Source organism: Nansenia antarctica (genome assembly GCF_963989245.1).
Source record: "Nansenia antarctica genome assembly, chromosome: 2".
NCBI classification, from domain to species: domain Eukaryota; kingdom Metazoa; phylum Chordata; class Actinopteri; order Argentiniformes; family Microstomatidae; genus Nansenia; species Nansenia antarctica.
The window spans coordinates 25,763,488-25,781,149 of NC_137675.1; positions in this window are offsets into that span (position 1 = coordinate 25,763,488).

Sequence of the window (17,662 nt, forward strand, 5' to 3'; positions counted from 1 at the left end):
AGTTTTCTTCTTACCATGGCAATCTAGGGTAAAAGATGCAAATTGTTAAAAAAACAACATTAAACGCCATGCTTTCGAAACTCCAGTCCTAGAAATAACAAACAATGGCACACGTACAATGTTGTAGTTGTTTAACACTAGAACAGCGACGTTTTTTTACCAACTTTTAGCGCAAAGAGGTGTCGAATCACACGACCACTCTTCACAATGGGGGAGTGTGTACTGACGCACAAAAATCGCTGGATGGCGATGTCACACAAGAAGAGAAAATGACAAGACACTACCTCTAAAAATGCATAAAGTTCCAGAGAAGTGGGGACAGAGCAGAGAGTCAGCTGAAAAGGAACATATATATATATATATATATATATAATAACGTATGCATGCCATTGTAGATGTAACGTAAGTGGAGAGGAGATTGATCTAGGAGATTGATCAAGACTGCGGGAGTTTTCATTACTAACGAATGAAAGTTGAAAAAAAATAATAACTAATATATAATAACTGTTGTCCCTTTCACACATAGTTCCATGTAATTTCCTTGGAATCCCAAGCTGTGTTGACCAGGTATCTGTAATGTTCACATTTATATATAACAGTAATAAATATAGCAATAAATGACAGCGCTGTAAATAGTGTTATTCTTGCACAATTGTACCCACAACGTGCTATTGCCGTCCGGAGTTGATCAGCTCCAGATTGAACCAAGGTTCTTCGCTACAGAAACATTTTCACACAGTGACTAACATGTGATGCGTTTTATATAATATTTTTTGAACAACAGAACGGGACAGGCGCCAGAAACTGCCATAATATACCATACATACTGTATATCTGGTAATATATCGTACCTCCATTTTATATTGAGAAATATGATGATAAATAAATACATATAGGGCGGAGGTATGATATGTGGTGTGTTTAGTTGGCGAGCGGACAATTGGCTACTACAATGTACAATGTTGCCAAAATCAACTAGGCCTATCTAATGTTCGAAAACGAATCTACAAATATTAATCTGCGTACTGTATATCTATGGTACAACCGTCATGCCTGTTGTGTATTATTATCATTGCCGACACAGGTCTATGAACATCTGATAATAAGGTGAAGGGCAGTATTATTCATCTTTACTTTATTGGGTGAATAAACTCAATATGAATGATTGTACAGTTGTCTATAGGCAAGAATGGGCTTTAGTTGGCGAGCGGACATGCCACATATCATCCCCGTACCTCCATCCCACATGTATTCATCATCATATTTTTCAATATATCTTGTATTGTCTGAACGAACATTTATTTCGCCATATTACGTGACTTATGCACCTTAGGTTTTTGTGAACGGGATGATCAGAAAGAGATTTGTTTACCACGAAACAAGGAATGCAAAATCAAAAAAACAACGCATTACATTGGCCGTCTTATTGAGATGATAACAGTTTACAGATTGAACTCATATCTCTCGAGTATGTTTGCATATGAACACACTTATTCCTATGTAGCCTATTGCATTATTTTCATACATAATACATTCAATGCGCAGCTTTCCGAGAGCCCACGGCACATGAGAGTAATGAGAGTAAAGTTAGTTTTATATTATAGTCTTTGAACAACAGAGCGGGACAGGCGCGAGAAACTGCCATAATATATCATACATATATCTGCCATCCCACACCTTACCTCCATCCCACATGTAGCCTATTTATCATCATATTTTTCAATATACTGTACCTCCATAGCAGTCTACACGATTTAGCTAGGCTATATCTATAATTATATTATGAGAACATCAGTATTTTATTATGAGTGGGACTGCTCAGAATAAAAATAATAATACATGATATACTGTAGGCCTATTATAAATATCCGTTCGTTATATAATATTCGTTGATGATTACATAATCAAATGTAGCCCGCAGCGCAGAGCGCAATAATGTCTTATTGAGTCAACACGAGTTGACTCGCTGGAACGAGACAGACTGATACACACCACACCTCTGCCATATCATACATCGGTCCCACATGTATTTATTTACCATCATATTTTTCAATATAAAACGGTATGATATGGCAGATATATATGGTACATTGCAGTCGTCCAGCTCCAGTTCTAGTAGATCGCCGACATCATGTTATTTGATGTACACATTTCACGGCAAGAGAATTCCGATTTGTGGCAAGAGACAGTTTATTCACCCAACAAGTTCGTTCACTAAACATTATAACATGAACACAGTGAGGATTCAAACAAACAAAATAATTAATACACTCTGCAATTGGCTACTACAATGTTGCCAAAATCAACTAGGCCTATCTAATGTTCGAAAACGAATCTACAAATATTAATCTGCGTATATCTATGGTACAACCGTCTTGCCTGTTGTGTATTATTATCATTGCCGACACAGGTCTAATCATAACTGAACATCTGATAATAAGATGAAGGGCAGTATTATTCATCTTTACTTTATTGGGTGAATAAACTCAATATGAATGATTGTACATTGTTGTCTATAGGCAAGAATGGGCTGAAACAAAAGTAGTTACAGACTCGCTCAAACTGTAGCGAGATTAGGAGACTACTAATTGTAAATAGTAATCCACAATTATGGTTATTACTGGTGGCCTGAGGTGGTCCAGTGGTCTAGCACCGTGGTCTACAGTGATATACAAAAAATACATTATATACAATATTATAAATATCCGTTTGTTATATAATATTCATTGATGAGTACATGCATAATCAAACGTAGGCTACTGCAATTACTTTGCTGCGGGAGCTATGCATGCCCCACACAACTTGATAGGTACATACTGTGCAGTGTATCATTCATAACTGTACATAGTCTACACATATCATAATATCTTATCACTATTGCATGGAACTTGGGTAAACCCGCTGTGAAAAAAAAAACTCAGCTCCAACAAATCTGAAGGGATTGGGAGACAACTGTACAGTTTATCATTTTCAGAACTGTCTGTACATATACATATCTTATGTATCCCTATTTCTATATATAGCCTATATATAAACACATTATGTTACATACGTATCAGTCTTATCCACTGTATCTAATTCAGCACTGAAGCCTGGAGTTTGAGCACAGTGTGTGTCCCCTTGCTACCTCTGCTGATATAAAAGAGAATTGCAGCCTTGGAGAAAAAGATGGCAGCCGAATTCCAAGGCAAATACACAGACACACACAGAAATACTGCAAAAACGCTTTATACTAACTAGATTTTGAAAATGTAAAGATGCTGGGTGGTAGAGATTGAGAGAGATTGAGATAACGTTTATTGCCACTATGCATTACACATATAGGAATTTGCTTCGTCACCACAGCAAGTGCGTTTATACTTTTTTCACATATCAAAAAACAGGACAACACAACAACAACACAGGACAGACAACAGTGCATTGGATAGTGCGGTATAAAGTAAAGTGCAGTGCAGAGTTTTTTTCAGTGAGTCCAGTTCAGTCCTGGGCAGACTTGGGGGCGGGGGGGGGGGGGAAGCCAGAGTCATTTAACAGCCTGGCGGCTGAGGGGTAGAAGCTGAGCCTGTGGCGGGCCTTAAGTGCCTTAGGCAGCCGCAACCTTCTTCCCGAGGGAAGCAGGGTGAGGAGGCCGTGGCCGGGGTGGAAGGGGTCAGCCATGATCTTCCTTGCCCTCCTCAGAGCCCTGGTGTCATGCAGGGAGTTGAGGGAGGGCAAGGGACAGCCGATCACCCTCTCTGCTGAACGTCGCACCCGCTGCAACTTGGCCTTGTCCTTGGTCGTTGCAGCAGGGAACCAGGTGATGATGGAGTGGGTGAGGATGGATTCTATGATGGCCGTGTAGAACTGGACCATCATGGACCTCGGCAGCCTGAGTTTCCTCAGCTGCCGGAGGAAGAACATCCTCTTCTGGGCCTTCTTTGTGAGGACCTCGGTGTTCTGCTCCCACTTTAGGTCCCGGGAGATGGTCATGCCTAGAAAGCGGCATGACTCCACGTAGGCCACCGGGGTACCTCCCAGCGTGATGGGAGGGGGCAGGGCTGCTTTCCTTCGGAAGTCCACCACCATCTCCACTGTTTTTAGAGCATTTAGCTACAGATTGTTTAAACTGCACCATCTCTGCAGCCCCTCGATCTCACCCCTGTAGGCAGATTCGTCCCCCCCGGAGATGAGGCCCACCAGGGTGGTGTCGTCTGCAAACTTCAGGAGCTTGACCGAGGGGTGGCGGGAGACACAGCTGTTGGTGTAGAGGGAGAATAGTGCTGGAGACAGGACGCAGCCCTGCGGGGAGCCCGTGCTGGTGGTCCTGGAGCTGGAAATGCTCTTCCCCAGCTTCACCCGCTGAGACCTGTCAGTCAGGAAGTCCGTGATCCACCTGCAGGTGGAGACCGGCACCTGCAGCAGGGATAGCTGGTGCTCCAGGATGTGTGGGAGGATCGTGTTGAAGGCCGAGCTGAAGTCCACGAACAGGATCCTGGCGTAGTTGCCTGCAGTGTCTAGGTGTTCTAGTACGTAGTGCAGAGCCATTTTCACGGCGTCCTCCGTGGATCTATTGGCTCTGTACGCGAACTGCAGGGGGTCCAGCACAGGATCCGTGATGAGCTTCAGGTAGGCCAGGACAAGGCGCTCCAGGACCTTCATAACGACGGAGGTCAGAGCGACGGGTCTGTAGTCGTTGAGGCCTGTGACCTTGGCCTTCTTGGGGACGGGGATGATGGTTGATGCCTTGAAGCACGCTGGGACGTGACACAGCTCCAGCGAGGCGTTGAAGATGTTGGTGAACACCGGGGCCAGCTGGTCGGCGCAGTGCTTCAAGACAGAGGGAGAGACGGAATCCGGACCAGCTGCCTTCCGGGGATTCTGCCTCTTAAACAGTCTGTTTACCTCTCGCACTGTGACAGAGAGAGGGGGTGGGGAAAGGGGGGTGGGGGTGGGCGGGGCGGGTGAGGAGGGGGGAGGGAGGGGGGGGGGAGGGGGGAGGGTGGGGGTAGCAGGAGGGACATTGGCCCCCCTGGGGGACGGGGGTGGTGGTTGTAGCCGGGGGGTGTGGAGGGAGAGGGCGGGGGTGGGCGGGAACCTCTCTTTCTCAAACCTACAATAGAACTCGTTCAGCTCGTTAGCGAGGGGGAGGTTGTCGGACATCAGCGGGGACCTGGGTTTGTAGTTGGTGATGGTCTTTAGGCCTTTCCAGACGGAGGCGGAATCCCCCTCAGAGAGCTGTTTCTGCAGCTTCTCCGAAAAGCGATGCTTCGCCTCCTTCACCGCTTTGGCGAACCTGTACTTGGCCTGCTTGACCCGGTCCACGTCCCCACTGCGCCTAGCCACCTCCTTCTCTGACCTCAGACGCCTGAGTTGGGATGAAAACCAGGGCTTGTCGTTGTTGAAGGACTTCCTGGAGCGGAGGGGGACACACACCTCCTCGCCAAGGCTGATAAATGATGTAACAGTGTCTGTGTATACATCCAGATTGTTACCAGCCTCTGGCCCCGCCCACTCCACCAAGTCCTGGTCACAGCCTGCACTCTCCAACCAGGCGCAGAGTCGCTCACATGCCTCACTGGACCACACCCTGAATCGCCGTACAACAGGTTTAGACAGTTTTAACCTCTGCCTGTAGCGAGGGATCAGGTGTATGAGGATGTGGTCACTGTAGCCCAGTGCAGCACGGGGGACAGAATGGTAGGCTTGACGAGCTGTGCAGTAGCAATGGTCCAGAGTGTTCACCCCCCTGGTGGGACACGTGACTTGCTGCCTGTATTTGGGGAGCACCCGGCTAAGATTAGCCTGGTTAAAATCCCCCAAAACAACAACAAAACTGTCCGGGTAATTACGTTCCACACTCATCAATTGCTCTGCCAGTGTGTCTACTGCTGCGGTGACGTCCGCATCAGGTGGAATGTAGACACACGCGAGAATGAATGAGCTGAACTCACGGGGGGAATAAAAAGGACGGCAGTGGATGAATAGTGATTCTATAGCCGTGGAACAGTGTTTGTGGAGCACTGTCACCTCGGAACTCCAGCGCACGTTAACAAAGAACATTAACCCCCCACCCCTAGACTTGCTCACCGCCTCGAAGTCTCTGTCAGCCCGGAACGCGGAGAATCCCTCTAGCTCCACCGCCTCGTCGGGGACAGATGGAGATAGGTGCGTCTCCGTGAACGCGAAGACAGCCGAGGAGTGGAAGTCGCTGTTCCTTGCAACGAGACACCGGAGTTCATCCATTTTATTGTAGAGGGAGTTCACGTTGCTCAGGAATATGCCCGGGAGTGGTGGTCGCGTTCCTCTCCGCCGAAGGCGAATCAAACAGCCAGCTCTCCGACCTCGCTGCCTTCTGATCCACAACAACAGAACGGGACAGGCGCCAGAAACTGCCATAATATACCATACATACTGTATATCTGGTAATATATCGTACCTCCATTTTATATTGAGAAATATGATGATAAATACATATAGGGCGGAGGTATGATATGTGGTGTGTTTAGTTGGCGAGCGGACAATTGGCTACTACAATGTACAATGTTGCCAAAATCAACTAGGCCTATCTAATGTTCGAAAACGAATCTACAAATATTAATCTGCGTACTGTATATCTATGGTACAACCGTCATGCCTGTTGTGTATTATTATCATTGCCGACACAGGTCTATGAACATCTGATAATAAGGTGAAGGGCAGTATTATTCATCTTTACTTTATTGGGTGAATAAACTCAATATGAATGATTGTACAGTTGTCTATAGGCAAGAATGGGCTTTAGTTGGCGAGCGGACATGCCACATATCATCCCCGTACCTCCATCCCACATGTATTCATCATCATATTTTTCAATATATCTTGTATTGTCTGAACGAACATTTATTTCGCCATATTACGTGACTTATGCACCTCTCCGTAGACGAGGCGAGCCCTCTCCGTAGGCGAGGCGAGCCCTCTCCGTAGGCGAGGCAAGCCCTCTCCGTAGGCGAGGCGAACCCTCTCCGTAGGCGAGGCGAGCCCTCTCCGTAGGCGAGGCGAGCCCTCTCCGTAGTCGAGGCGAACCCTCTCCGTAGGCGAGGCGAGCCCTCTCCGTAGGCGAGGCGAGCCCTCTCCGTAGTCGAGGCGAACCCTCCAGGATGCACTCGCTGAGTGGGGGAATGATGACTGTCTCTCTGCCTGCCACTTTAACATATCCTATTCGGTCACTCTGTCCGAGGGACCCTGCCTCTTTTCTGATGTTCGCTAGCACCCTGTGGACCTTAGCCTCTGTTTCCCGATACTTATTCATCTTCTTCATGCCGTCCGTGGCAACGAAAAGATCCTTCAGTTCACTTAGAACATTCATTCCCAGGATACCTGGGAGGCCTCTCATCTCTTCCACATCTGGGCTTTCATCTTTAAGGACAAAGACACACTTCCTGCCAACGGTCTTCCCCATGCACTCTACCTCCGCCTCCAGGCATCCAAGGACGGGAATTTCGAGGCCATTGGCAGCGGCGAGCTGGACCCAGTTGGCTGAGGACAACGCCGACTTCCCAAAGTACTCTCTGAAGTAAGATTCCCGGATTGTGGTCACCTCTGAGCCTGTGTCCAACAGGCAGTCAGTCTTCACGCCTGCTATCTTCACTTCAACGACCAAGCAGTTTCCAAAGGCACTTACACTTGAGGCTTGAGAAGTGTTACAGGGCTGCCTTGCCAGGTGACTTCTAATTGCAGGGGTACCTGGACTCTGGCGCATCGCCCCTCCGGGGTCGTTTCCTGCAGGCCCAGATGGCCCATCCCTTCTGAGTGGAGGACGTGCTATGCCCATAGCTCCCCTGTTCAGAGGACAGTGTCTGCTGGTATGTCCTGGCTCATTGCACGTGTAGCAGATGAACTGCCCATCTTCGTTTTTCAAAGGGGGGCTTCTTGCCTTCACGCCTTTCCCTTGTGTCATGCCAGTGCCACTGTGGCCCATCATCTGGAACAGTTCATCTTGACGGATGGCTAACTTTTGTATTGCTTCATGCAACATCTCCATTGTCAACTGCGAAGCAGGTTCGTCGGTAGCCCTGGTAGCATTAATGGCACCTTTGGCACGGGAACTGCTTTGCGCACTATCAGACCCCTGAACCTCTTCCTCCTCAGACCATGAGATGGCGTCTTGCATTAGCTCAGCAAAAGTAAGACTCTCCTTTTCCTTCAGTCTCCTCTTGATCTCTCTTCTTAAGATATCATCTCGAAGCCCAAGAGCAAGCTGTTCTTTCAGCATTCCGTCTGAATCAGGGACACGCTTGGCATCTCTACGACGAATTCGCATTAGCTTTTCTTGAATGTCATAGGCGTAAGAACGTATGGTCTCTCCTGCCAACTGCTTGCGGTCATAGAATTCTTTGAGCCGGGTGCCTAAAGGGACTTTGTCACCATAAGTCTTACGCAGTGCTTCAAATATGGTCTCTGCATCCTTAGCTTTGTCTGCCATATACTTGACTGTGAGTTTGGCTTCGTTTTGAAGATGCTGCTTGATGAACTCGGCTTGGTCCTCTATAGGGACCTTCATGATTTGAAGGGCAGATTTAATTGATGTGATCCATTCTTCAATATCTACATCACCTTGTTTACCACTGAAATCTGAAATCTTGCGGTCTCTGGGGATATACACAATAGATGCAGGGGGCTTTTCTTTCTGCTGATCTATGACTGCTTTAGCTAATGCCAGAGCTTCTCTTTGCTCGCTTCTAGCTTGTATCAGGGCCTCAGCTTGGTCATTGAACCTCTCCATCATCCCCTCAAATTGCTTCTTAAGTTCCTCTAATTCTGCCATGGCTTTCACTTAAAAATGGTTGCTTATTCTATCCTGTTCGTGACGCCAATTGTGACGGTCGGGATTATTACCGCCGCCTTGTAGGGGTTACAAAGTACTTAGTCTGGGGAGGACTGAGTGGGACAGGATCTAGGTCCCCCACACCCAATACCTATGGCCTCAATGTTCAGGTGAGTGAGCAAGTTGTTTCCTGTTTAGTAGCTTGGGTTAACGTCAACCTCTTAGACGGGGTAAAGTGGGCTTTAGTAGGTGGCCGTGAAAAGTGTGTGCAGTGTGTGCGAGGCAAGTGCCGAACTGACCTGACACCACCCCCTACTTTACCTAGGTCTAGCTAAACAGGTGAGGCGCCCCTACCCCCAGGTAAGTAAATGAAATGGGAAATTACAGCTGTTATTCCATTCACATGTTTACTCAAGAATAAACACAGAGCTTATGGAAAATTATCCAAACACAAAACGGTTAACATTTGGGTCAAGAAATTCAATATGGTAATGTATTAACAGTCACACAGAGAGTCTAGCAGTCTCACAGAGAGTCTAGCAGTCTCACAGAGAGTCTAGCAGTCTCACAGAGAGTCTAGCAGTCACACAGAGAGTACATTTAACAACATCTCAGTCTGAATGAGCAATCCTTTTCTTCCAGTGTGGGTGTGTGCGCGTTCGAGCGTTAGTCCGTTCAGTTCACAGTTCTGTTCGTCCGCGTACGGTATGCGCGGCTGGCCAGTGTTAATGGCAAGGTGTGGTGCAGAGGTTACCCATACAGCAGAGATCGCACGTCAAGGATGTCTGATGGCTGGCAGGGCAAACTTCGAGAAACCTCGCTGAACCCACGCCTCACTGGCGCACGCTTCTCCTCTGTACAGGGCAACGAACACCAACCACGAGTAGCTCCTTTCTCTCGCAGTTCACATACGGGATGGGGGAGGGGTGAGCTGGCGCACGCTTCTCCTCTCGATACTGACGACGTTCAGGCCTGCTCTTCCCAATAAAACACTCGCAAATCAACGTATCCCGTACTTTGTATGACCACTCGGTAATATCTTCTTATCAAAACTATATACTTGTAAAGAGCCCACACTGTTACCGCTCCGTCCACGTTGCTCGTTCCAACTCACTGATTCTCTCTCAAGCACACCTGCGCAAGCACACCTGCGCGTTCATGTGACCTCGTCTTAAAGGCGCAGCATATATTTGTACCCGCTACACTAAGGAAGGAGCACGGTGAAGCCTCTAAAGAGACTAAAGAATCACTAACAAGAGTAGAATCCGCACTGGCAGAAGTAGCTGAAAGGACGACAAAATTGGAACAACGAATGACCGAATACGAACAGAGACTGAATGACGCGGAAGAGAAAACCCAAAGATCTGAACGAGTCCTTCACCACATGCTACACAGAGAAGCTAGCCTGTCAGCAAAATGTGACGACCTAGAATCCAGGGCCAGGCGGAATAACGTTCGCATATATGGGGTGAAAGAGGATGAGGAAAGTAACATGGATATGCTGAAGTTCACAAGTGATCTCATCCGATCCTCACTGACACTACCAGAGGAGGTGCACCTAAATGTAGTGAGGGCTCACCGCTCACTCACTATGAAACCGAAAGATCCCGCGAGCCCCCCGAGGTCCATCATCGTCAGATTTCTGGACTACAGAATCAAAGAAACGGTCATCCAAGAGGCTTGGAAACATCGCGGAGGAGTGCCATACAACGGGGGGAAGATATTCTTTGACCAGGACTACACTTCAGATACACAAAAGAAACGGAAGCAAGTAAGAGACGTGATGAAACTGCTCAAAGAGAAAAACATTAAAGCTCAATCCCCCTTCCCTGCCAAGCTGAAAATCTACCTCAACTCCGGAACGAAGACCTTCATGACGCTCGCAGACGCGGCCACGACACTCGGAGAGTTGGGTATCCATGTCCGGCTCGACGAACGGGAGAAACTCCAGGCGAAGCTAATGCAAAGCAACCGGCCTGGGACTTCAGTCTCAAACCGGACGAATTTGATGACCAACGCTGATTTGCAGAACATTCTCAATGGTGAATAGGGCCAGTGAAGAGTGAATGAAACAACAAGAGTTGTGAGTACTACTGATACTAGGAGATAAGATGATAGGAACGTGACAAGATGCACTATGCAATGAACATATATTTTGGCTAGTTTTGTAATGTTATGATTTAAAGTTAATCAATAAGAAACTGTTCTCCTCACTCGAGGGGCTTTTTTTCTTTTCCTCTTTTTTATTTTTACTACTGTATAAGTGTCCTAATTATCTGTCTTTTAATCATTTGGATGTGTTTGTTTTTGGCAACAGACTCCCGCAACACACTGCCAACTCACTCAGAGGTGTGGAGTCCAGTATGGTTAAGAGGTTTAGTTGAACAATAGCCTGTTGATGCTAGAAACACAGGAAATACATACGGTAGGTCATGGTAGCCCCATGGTTATTCGGAAACATGTCTGGAATCCATTGAAAGAAAGGGCACTTTCTTTTCCTGAGCCATCTTCAGTGTCTTCCAAACATGGAATTAGATCAGTCGCTGATGTACGTCACTGTGTTGATATACTGTATGATGAACCAATTCATTAATTAGGGTAATACTCTACAGAGGAACACACTGTTCTAACTATGTGGCCAGGGCCCTTTAATCTATTATCTAATCTAAGACGCCCATAAATGATCACTGAATGACTCTATTAGGCTCTCAGTTGAACCTCTTCCTCATCAAAGAAACACACATTTCCCTTGATGTTGAGAGTAAGACATCTTACCTGTCCTCGTTGCCAAGTGCTGCTGATGGCACCATGAAAGCAGATTTTTGTCCCCTGAATCACACCCTCTCTTAGCCAAAGTTGACCTTACCCAGCCCAGTCTTGCCATTAGGCAAGTGGTAGTAAATATTTTCATAGGCAAAGGATTTAAGTTGGTGTGAAGATGGGAAACAATCAGTCTCTCCGAGGTGGAGAAGGTTGCGCTAGAGAGCGCAAACAATGTTTTACCTTTTCTTTTTAGTGTTTTCCCCTGCTTTTATATTCATTCTATGCATGTATATGTTTTTATATGTGTTTTTATATTCACTTTATGTTCTTATTCCTGTTGTAAAGCACTTTGAGCTGCATTTCTTGTATGAAAGGTGCTATATAAATAAAGCTTTACTATATAAATAAAGCTTTACTTACAGACCTCATGTGCATATCTGACTGTGTAAGGACGTATGTAGGGGCAACGTTGTCAAACCGGGGCGGCTGTGGCTCAGGAGGTAGAGCCGGCAAGACACTGAACCCCAAATTGCTCCCGATGAGCAATTTGCATGGAACCCTTGGATGATAGCTTACCGCCATTAGTGTGTGAATGTGTGTGTGAATGGGTGAATGAGAGGCCATTGTAATGCGCTTTGAAATAAGACATTTGATTTAACACTGTCCCACGGCTTTGGGGTCCATGGCTTTGCCTGTACCCATCCAACTTGGTGAGGGCAACAGCATGCGGCTTGCTAGACTCGTGTTTGTCACAGGCCTGCCGGAGACGTTTCCAATTTTTGTATCCATCTCTTATAAAAGTGAACTCCGTGTGCGCCTCTGGGAAATGTCGACACACTTTACAAAAAATAGCGTCTCTTTCTTTAGTCCTTACACAGTCAGATATTCGAACAAATATATAATAACTGTTGTCCCTTTCACACATAGTTCCATGTAATTTCCTTGGAATCCCAAGCTGTGTTGACCAGGTATCTGTAATGTTCACATTTATATATAACAGTAATAAATATAGCAATAAATGACAGCGCTGTAAATAGTGTTATTCTTGCACAATTGTACCCACAACGTGCTATTGCCGTCCGGAGTTGATCAGCTCCAGATTGAACCAAGGTTCTTCGCTACAGAAACATTTTCACACAGTGACTAACATGTGATGCGTTTTATATAATATTTTTTGAACAACAGAACGGGACAGGCGCCAGAAACTGCCATAATATACCATACATACTGTATATCTGGTAATATATCGTACCTCCATTTTATATTGAGAAATATGATGATAAATAAATACATATAGGGCGGAGGTATGATATGTGGTGTGTTTAGTTGGCGAGCGGACAATTGGCTACTACAATGTACAATGTTGCCAAAATCAACTAGGCCTATCTAATGTTCGAAAACGAATCTACAAATATTAATCTGCGTACTGTATATCTATGGTACAACCGTCATGCCTGTTGTGTATTATTATCATTGCCGACACAGGTCTATGAACATCTGATAATAAGGTGAAGGGCAGTATTATTCATCTTTACTTTATTGGGTGAATAAACTCAATATGAATGATTGTACAGTTGTCTATAGGCAAGAATGGGCTTTAGTTGGCGAGCGGACATGCCACATATCATCCCCGTACCTCCATCCCACATGTATTCATCATCATATTTTTCAATATATCTTGTATTGTCTGAACGAACATTTATTTCGCCATATTACGTGACTTATGCACCTTAGGTTTTTGTGAACGGGATGATCAGAAAGAGATTTGTTTACCACGAAACAAGGAATGCAAAATCAAAAAAACAACGCATTACATTGGCCGTCTTATTGAGATGATAACAGTTTACAGATTGAACTCATATCTCTCGAGTATGTTTGCATATGAACACACTTATTCCTATGTAGCCTATTGCATTATTTTCATACATAATACATTCAATGCGCAGCTTTCCGAGAGCCCACGGCACATGAGAGTAATGAGAGTAAAGTTAGTTTTATATTATAGTCTTTGAACAACAGAGCGGGACAGGCGCGAGAAACTGCCATAATATATCATACATATATCTGCCATCCCACACCTTACCTCCATCCCACATGTAGCCTATTTATCATCATATTTTTCAATATACTGTACCTCCATAGCAGTCTACACGATTTAGCTAGGCTATATCTATAATTATATTATGAGAACATCAGTATTTTATTATGAGTGGGACTGCTCAGAATAAAAATAATAATACATGATATACTGTAGGCCTATTATAAATATCCGTTCGTTATATAATATTCGTTGATGATTACATAATCAAATGTAGCCCGCAGCGCAGAGCGCAATAATGTCTTATTGAGTCAACACGAGTTGACTCGCTGGAACGAGACAGACTGATACACACCACACCTCTGCCATATCATACATCGGTCCCACATGTATTTATTTACCATCATATTTTTCAATATAAAACGGTATGATATGGCAGATATATATGGTACATTGCAGTCGTCCAGCTCCAGTTCTAGTAGATCGCCGACATCATGTTATTTGATGTACACATTTCACGGCAAGAGAATTCCGATTTGTGGCAAGAGACAGTTTATTCACCCAACAAGTTCGTTCACTAAACATTATAACATGAACACAGTGAGGATTCAAACAAACAAAATAATTAATACACTCTGCAATTGGCTACTACAATGTTGCCAAAATCAACTAGGCCTATCTAATGTTCGAAAACGAATCTACAAATATTAATCTGCGTATATCTATGGTACAACCGTCTTGCCTGTTGTGTATTATTATCATTGCCGACACAGGTCTAATCATAACTGAACATCTGATAATAAGATGAAGGGCAGTATTATTCATCTTTACTTTATTGGGTGAATAAACTCAATATGAATGATTGTACATTGTTGTCTATAGGCAAGAATGGGCTGAAACAAAAGTAGTTACAGACTCGCTCAAACTGTAGCGAGATTAGGAGACTACTAATTGTAAATAGTAATCCACAATTATGGTTATTACTGGTGGCCTGAGGTGGTCCAGTGGTCTAGCACCGTGGTCTACAGTGATATACAAAAAATACATTATATACAATATTATAAATATCCGTTTGTTATATAATATTCATTGATGAGTACATGCATAATCAAACGTAGGCTACTGCAATTACTTTGCTGCGGGAGCTATGCATGCCCCACACAACTTGATAGGTACATACTGTGCAGTGTATCATTCATAACTGTACATAGTCTACACATATCATAATATCTTATCACTATTGCATGGAACTTGGGTAAACCCGCTGTGAAAAAAAAAACTCAGCTCCAACAAATCTGAAGGGATTGGGAGACAACTGTACAGTTTATCATTTTCAGAACTGTCTGTACATATACATATCTTATGTATCCCTATTTCTATATATAGCCTATATATAAACACATTATGTTACATACGTATCAGTCTTATCCACTGTATCTAATTCAGCACTGAAGCCTGGAGTTTGAGCACAGTGTGTGTCCCCTTGCTACCTCTGCTGATATAAAAGAGAATTGCAGCCTTGGAGAAAAAGATGGCAGCCGAATTCCAAGGCAAATACACAGACACACACAGAAATACTGCAAAAACGCTTTATACTAACTAGATTTTGAAAATGTAAAGATGCTGGGTGGTAGAGATTGAGAGAGATTGAGATAACGTTTATTGCCACTATGCATTACACATATAGGAATTTGCTTCGTCACCACAGCAAGTGCGTTTATACTTTTTTCACATATCAAAAAACAGGACAACACAACAACAACACAGGACAGACAACAGTGCATTGGATAGTGCGGTATAAAGTAAAGTGCAGTGCAGAGTTTTTTTCAGTGAGTCCAGTTCAGTCCTGGGCAGACTTGGGGGCGGGGGGGGGGGGGAAGCCAGAGTCATTTAACAGCCTGGCGGCTGAGGGGTAGAAGCTGAGCCTGTGGCGGGCCTTAAGTGCCTTAGGCAGCCGCAACCTTCTTCCCGAGGGAAGCAGGGTGAGGAGGCCGTGGCCGGGGTGGAAGGGGTCAGCCATGATCTTCCTTGCCCTCCTCAGAGCCCTGGTGTCATGCAGGGAGTTGAGGGAGGGCAAGGGACAGCCGATCACCCTCTCTGCTGAACGTCGCACCCGCTGCAACTTGGCCTTGTCCTTGGTCGTTGCAGCAGGGAACCAGGTGATGATGGAGTGGGTGAGGATGGATTCTATGATGGCCGTGTAGAACTGGACCATCATGGACCTCGGCAGCCTGAGTTTCCTCAGCTGCCGGAGGAAGAACATCCTCTTCTGGGCCTTCTTTGTGAGGACCTCGGTGTTCTGCTCCCACTTTAGGTCCCGGGAGATGGTCATGCCTAGAAAGCGGCATGACTCCACGTAGGCCACCGGGGTACCTCCCAGCGTGATGGGAGGGGGCAGGGCTGCTTTCCTTCGGAAGTCCACCACCATCTCCACTGTTTTTAGAGCATTTAGCTACAGATTGTTTAAACTGCACCATCTCTGCAGCCCCTCGATCTCACCCCTGTAGGCAGATTCGTCCCCCCCGGAGATGAGGCCCACCAGGGTGGTGTCGTCTGCAAACTTCAGGAGCTTGACCGAGGGGTGGCGGGAGACACAGCTGTTGGTGTAGAGGGAGAATAGTGCTGGAGACAGGACGCAGCCCTGCGGGGAGCCCGTGCTGGTGGTCCTGGAGCTGGAAATGCTCTTCCCCAGCTTCACCCGCTGAGACCTGTCAGTCAGGAAGTCCGTGATCCACCTGCAGGTGGAGACCGGCACCTGCAGCAGGGATAGCTGGTGCTCCAGGATGTGTGGGAGGATCGTGTTGAAGGCCGAGCTGAAGTCCACGAACAGGATCCTGGCGTAGTTGCCTGCAGTGTCTAGGTGTTCTAGTACGTAGTGCAGAGCCATTTTCACGGCGTCCTCCGTGGATCTATTGGCTCTGTACGCGAACTGCAGGGGGTCCAGCACAGGATCCGTGATGAGCTTCAGGTAGGCCAGGACAAGGCGCTCCAGGACCTTCATAACGACGGAGGTCAGAGCGACGGGTCTGTAGTCGTTGAGGCCTGTGACCTTGGCCTTCTTGGGGACGGGGATGATGGTTGATGCCTTGAAGCACGCTGGGACGTGACACAGCTCCAGCGAGGCGTTGAAGATGTTGGTGAACACCGGGGCCAGCTGGTCGGCGCAGTGCTTCAAGACAGAGGGAGAGACGGAATCCGGACCAGCTGCCTTCCGGGGATTCTGCCTCTTAAACAGTCTGTTTACCTCTCGCACTGTGACAGAGAGAGGGGGTGGGGAAAGGGGGGTGGGGGTGGGCGGGGCGGGTGAGGAGGGGGGAGGGAGGGGGGGGGGAGGGGGGAGGGTGGGGGTAGCAGGAGGGACATTGGCCCCCCTGGGGGACGGGGGTGGTGGTTGTAGCCGGGGGGTGTGGAGGGAGAGGGCGGGGGTGGGCGGGAACCTCTCTTTCTCAAACCTACAATAGAACTCGTTCAGCTCGTTAGCGAGGGGGAGGTTGTCGGACATCAGCGGGGACCTGGGTTTGTAGTTGGTGATGGTCTTTAGGCCTTTCCAGACGGAGGCGGAATCCCCCTCAGAGAGCTGTTTCTGCAGCTTCTCCGAAAAGCGATGCTTCGCCTCCTTCACCGCTTTGGCGAACCTGTACTTGGCCTGCTTGACCCGGTCCACGTCCCCACTGCGCCTAGCCACCTCCTTCTCTGACCTCAGACGCCTGAGTTGGGATGAAAACCAGGGCTTGTCGTTGTTGAAGGACTTCCTGGAGCGGAGGGGGACACACACCTCCTCGCCAAGGCTGATAAATGATGTAACAGTGTCTGTGTATACATCCAGATTGTTACCAGCCTCTGGCCCCGCCCACTCCACCAAGTCCTGGTCACAGCCTGCACTCTCCAACCAGGCGCAGAGTCGCTCACATGCCTCACTGGACCACACCCTGAATCGCCGTACAACAGGTTTAGACAGTTTTAACCTCTGCCTGTAGCGAGGGATCAGGTGTATGAGGATGTGGTCACTGTAGCCCAGTGCAGCACGGGGGACAGAATGGTAGGCTTGACGAGCTGTGCAGTAGCAATGGTCCAGAGTG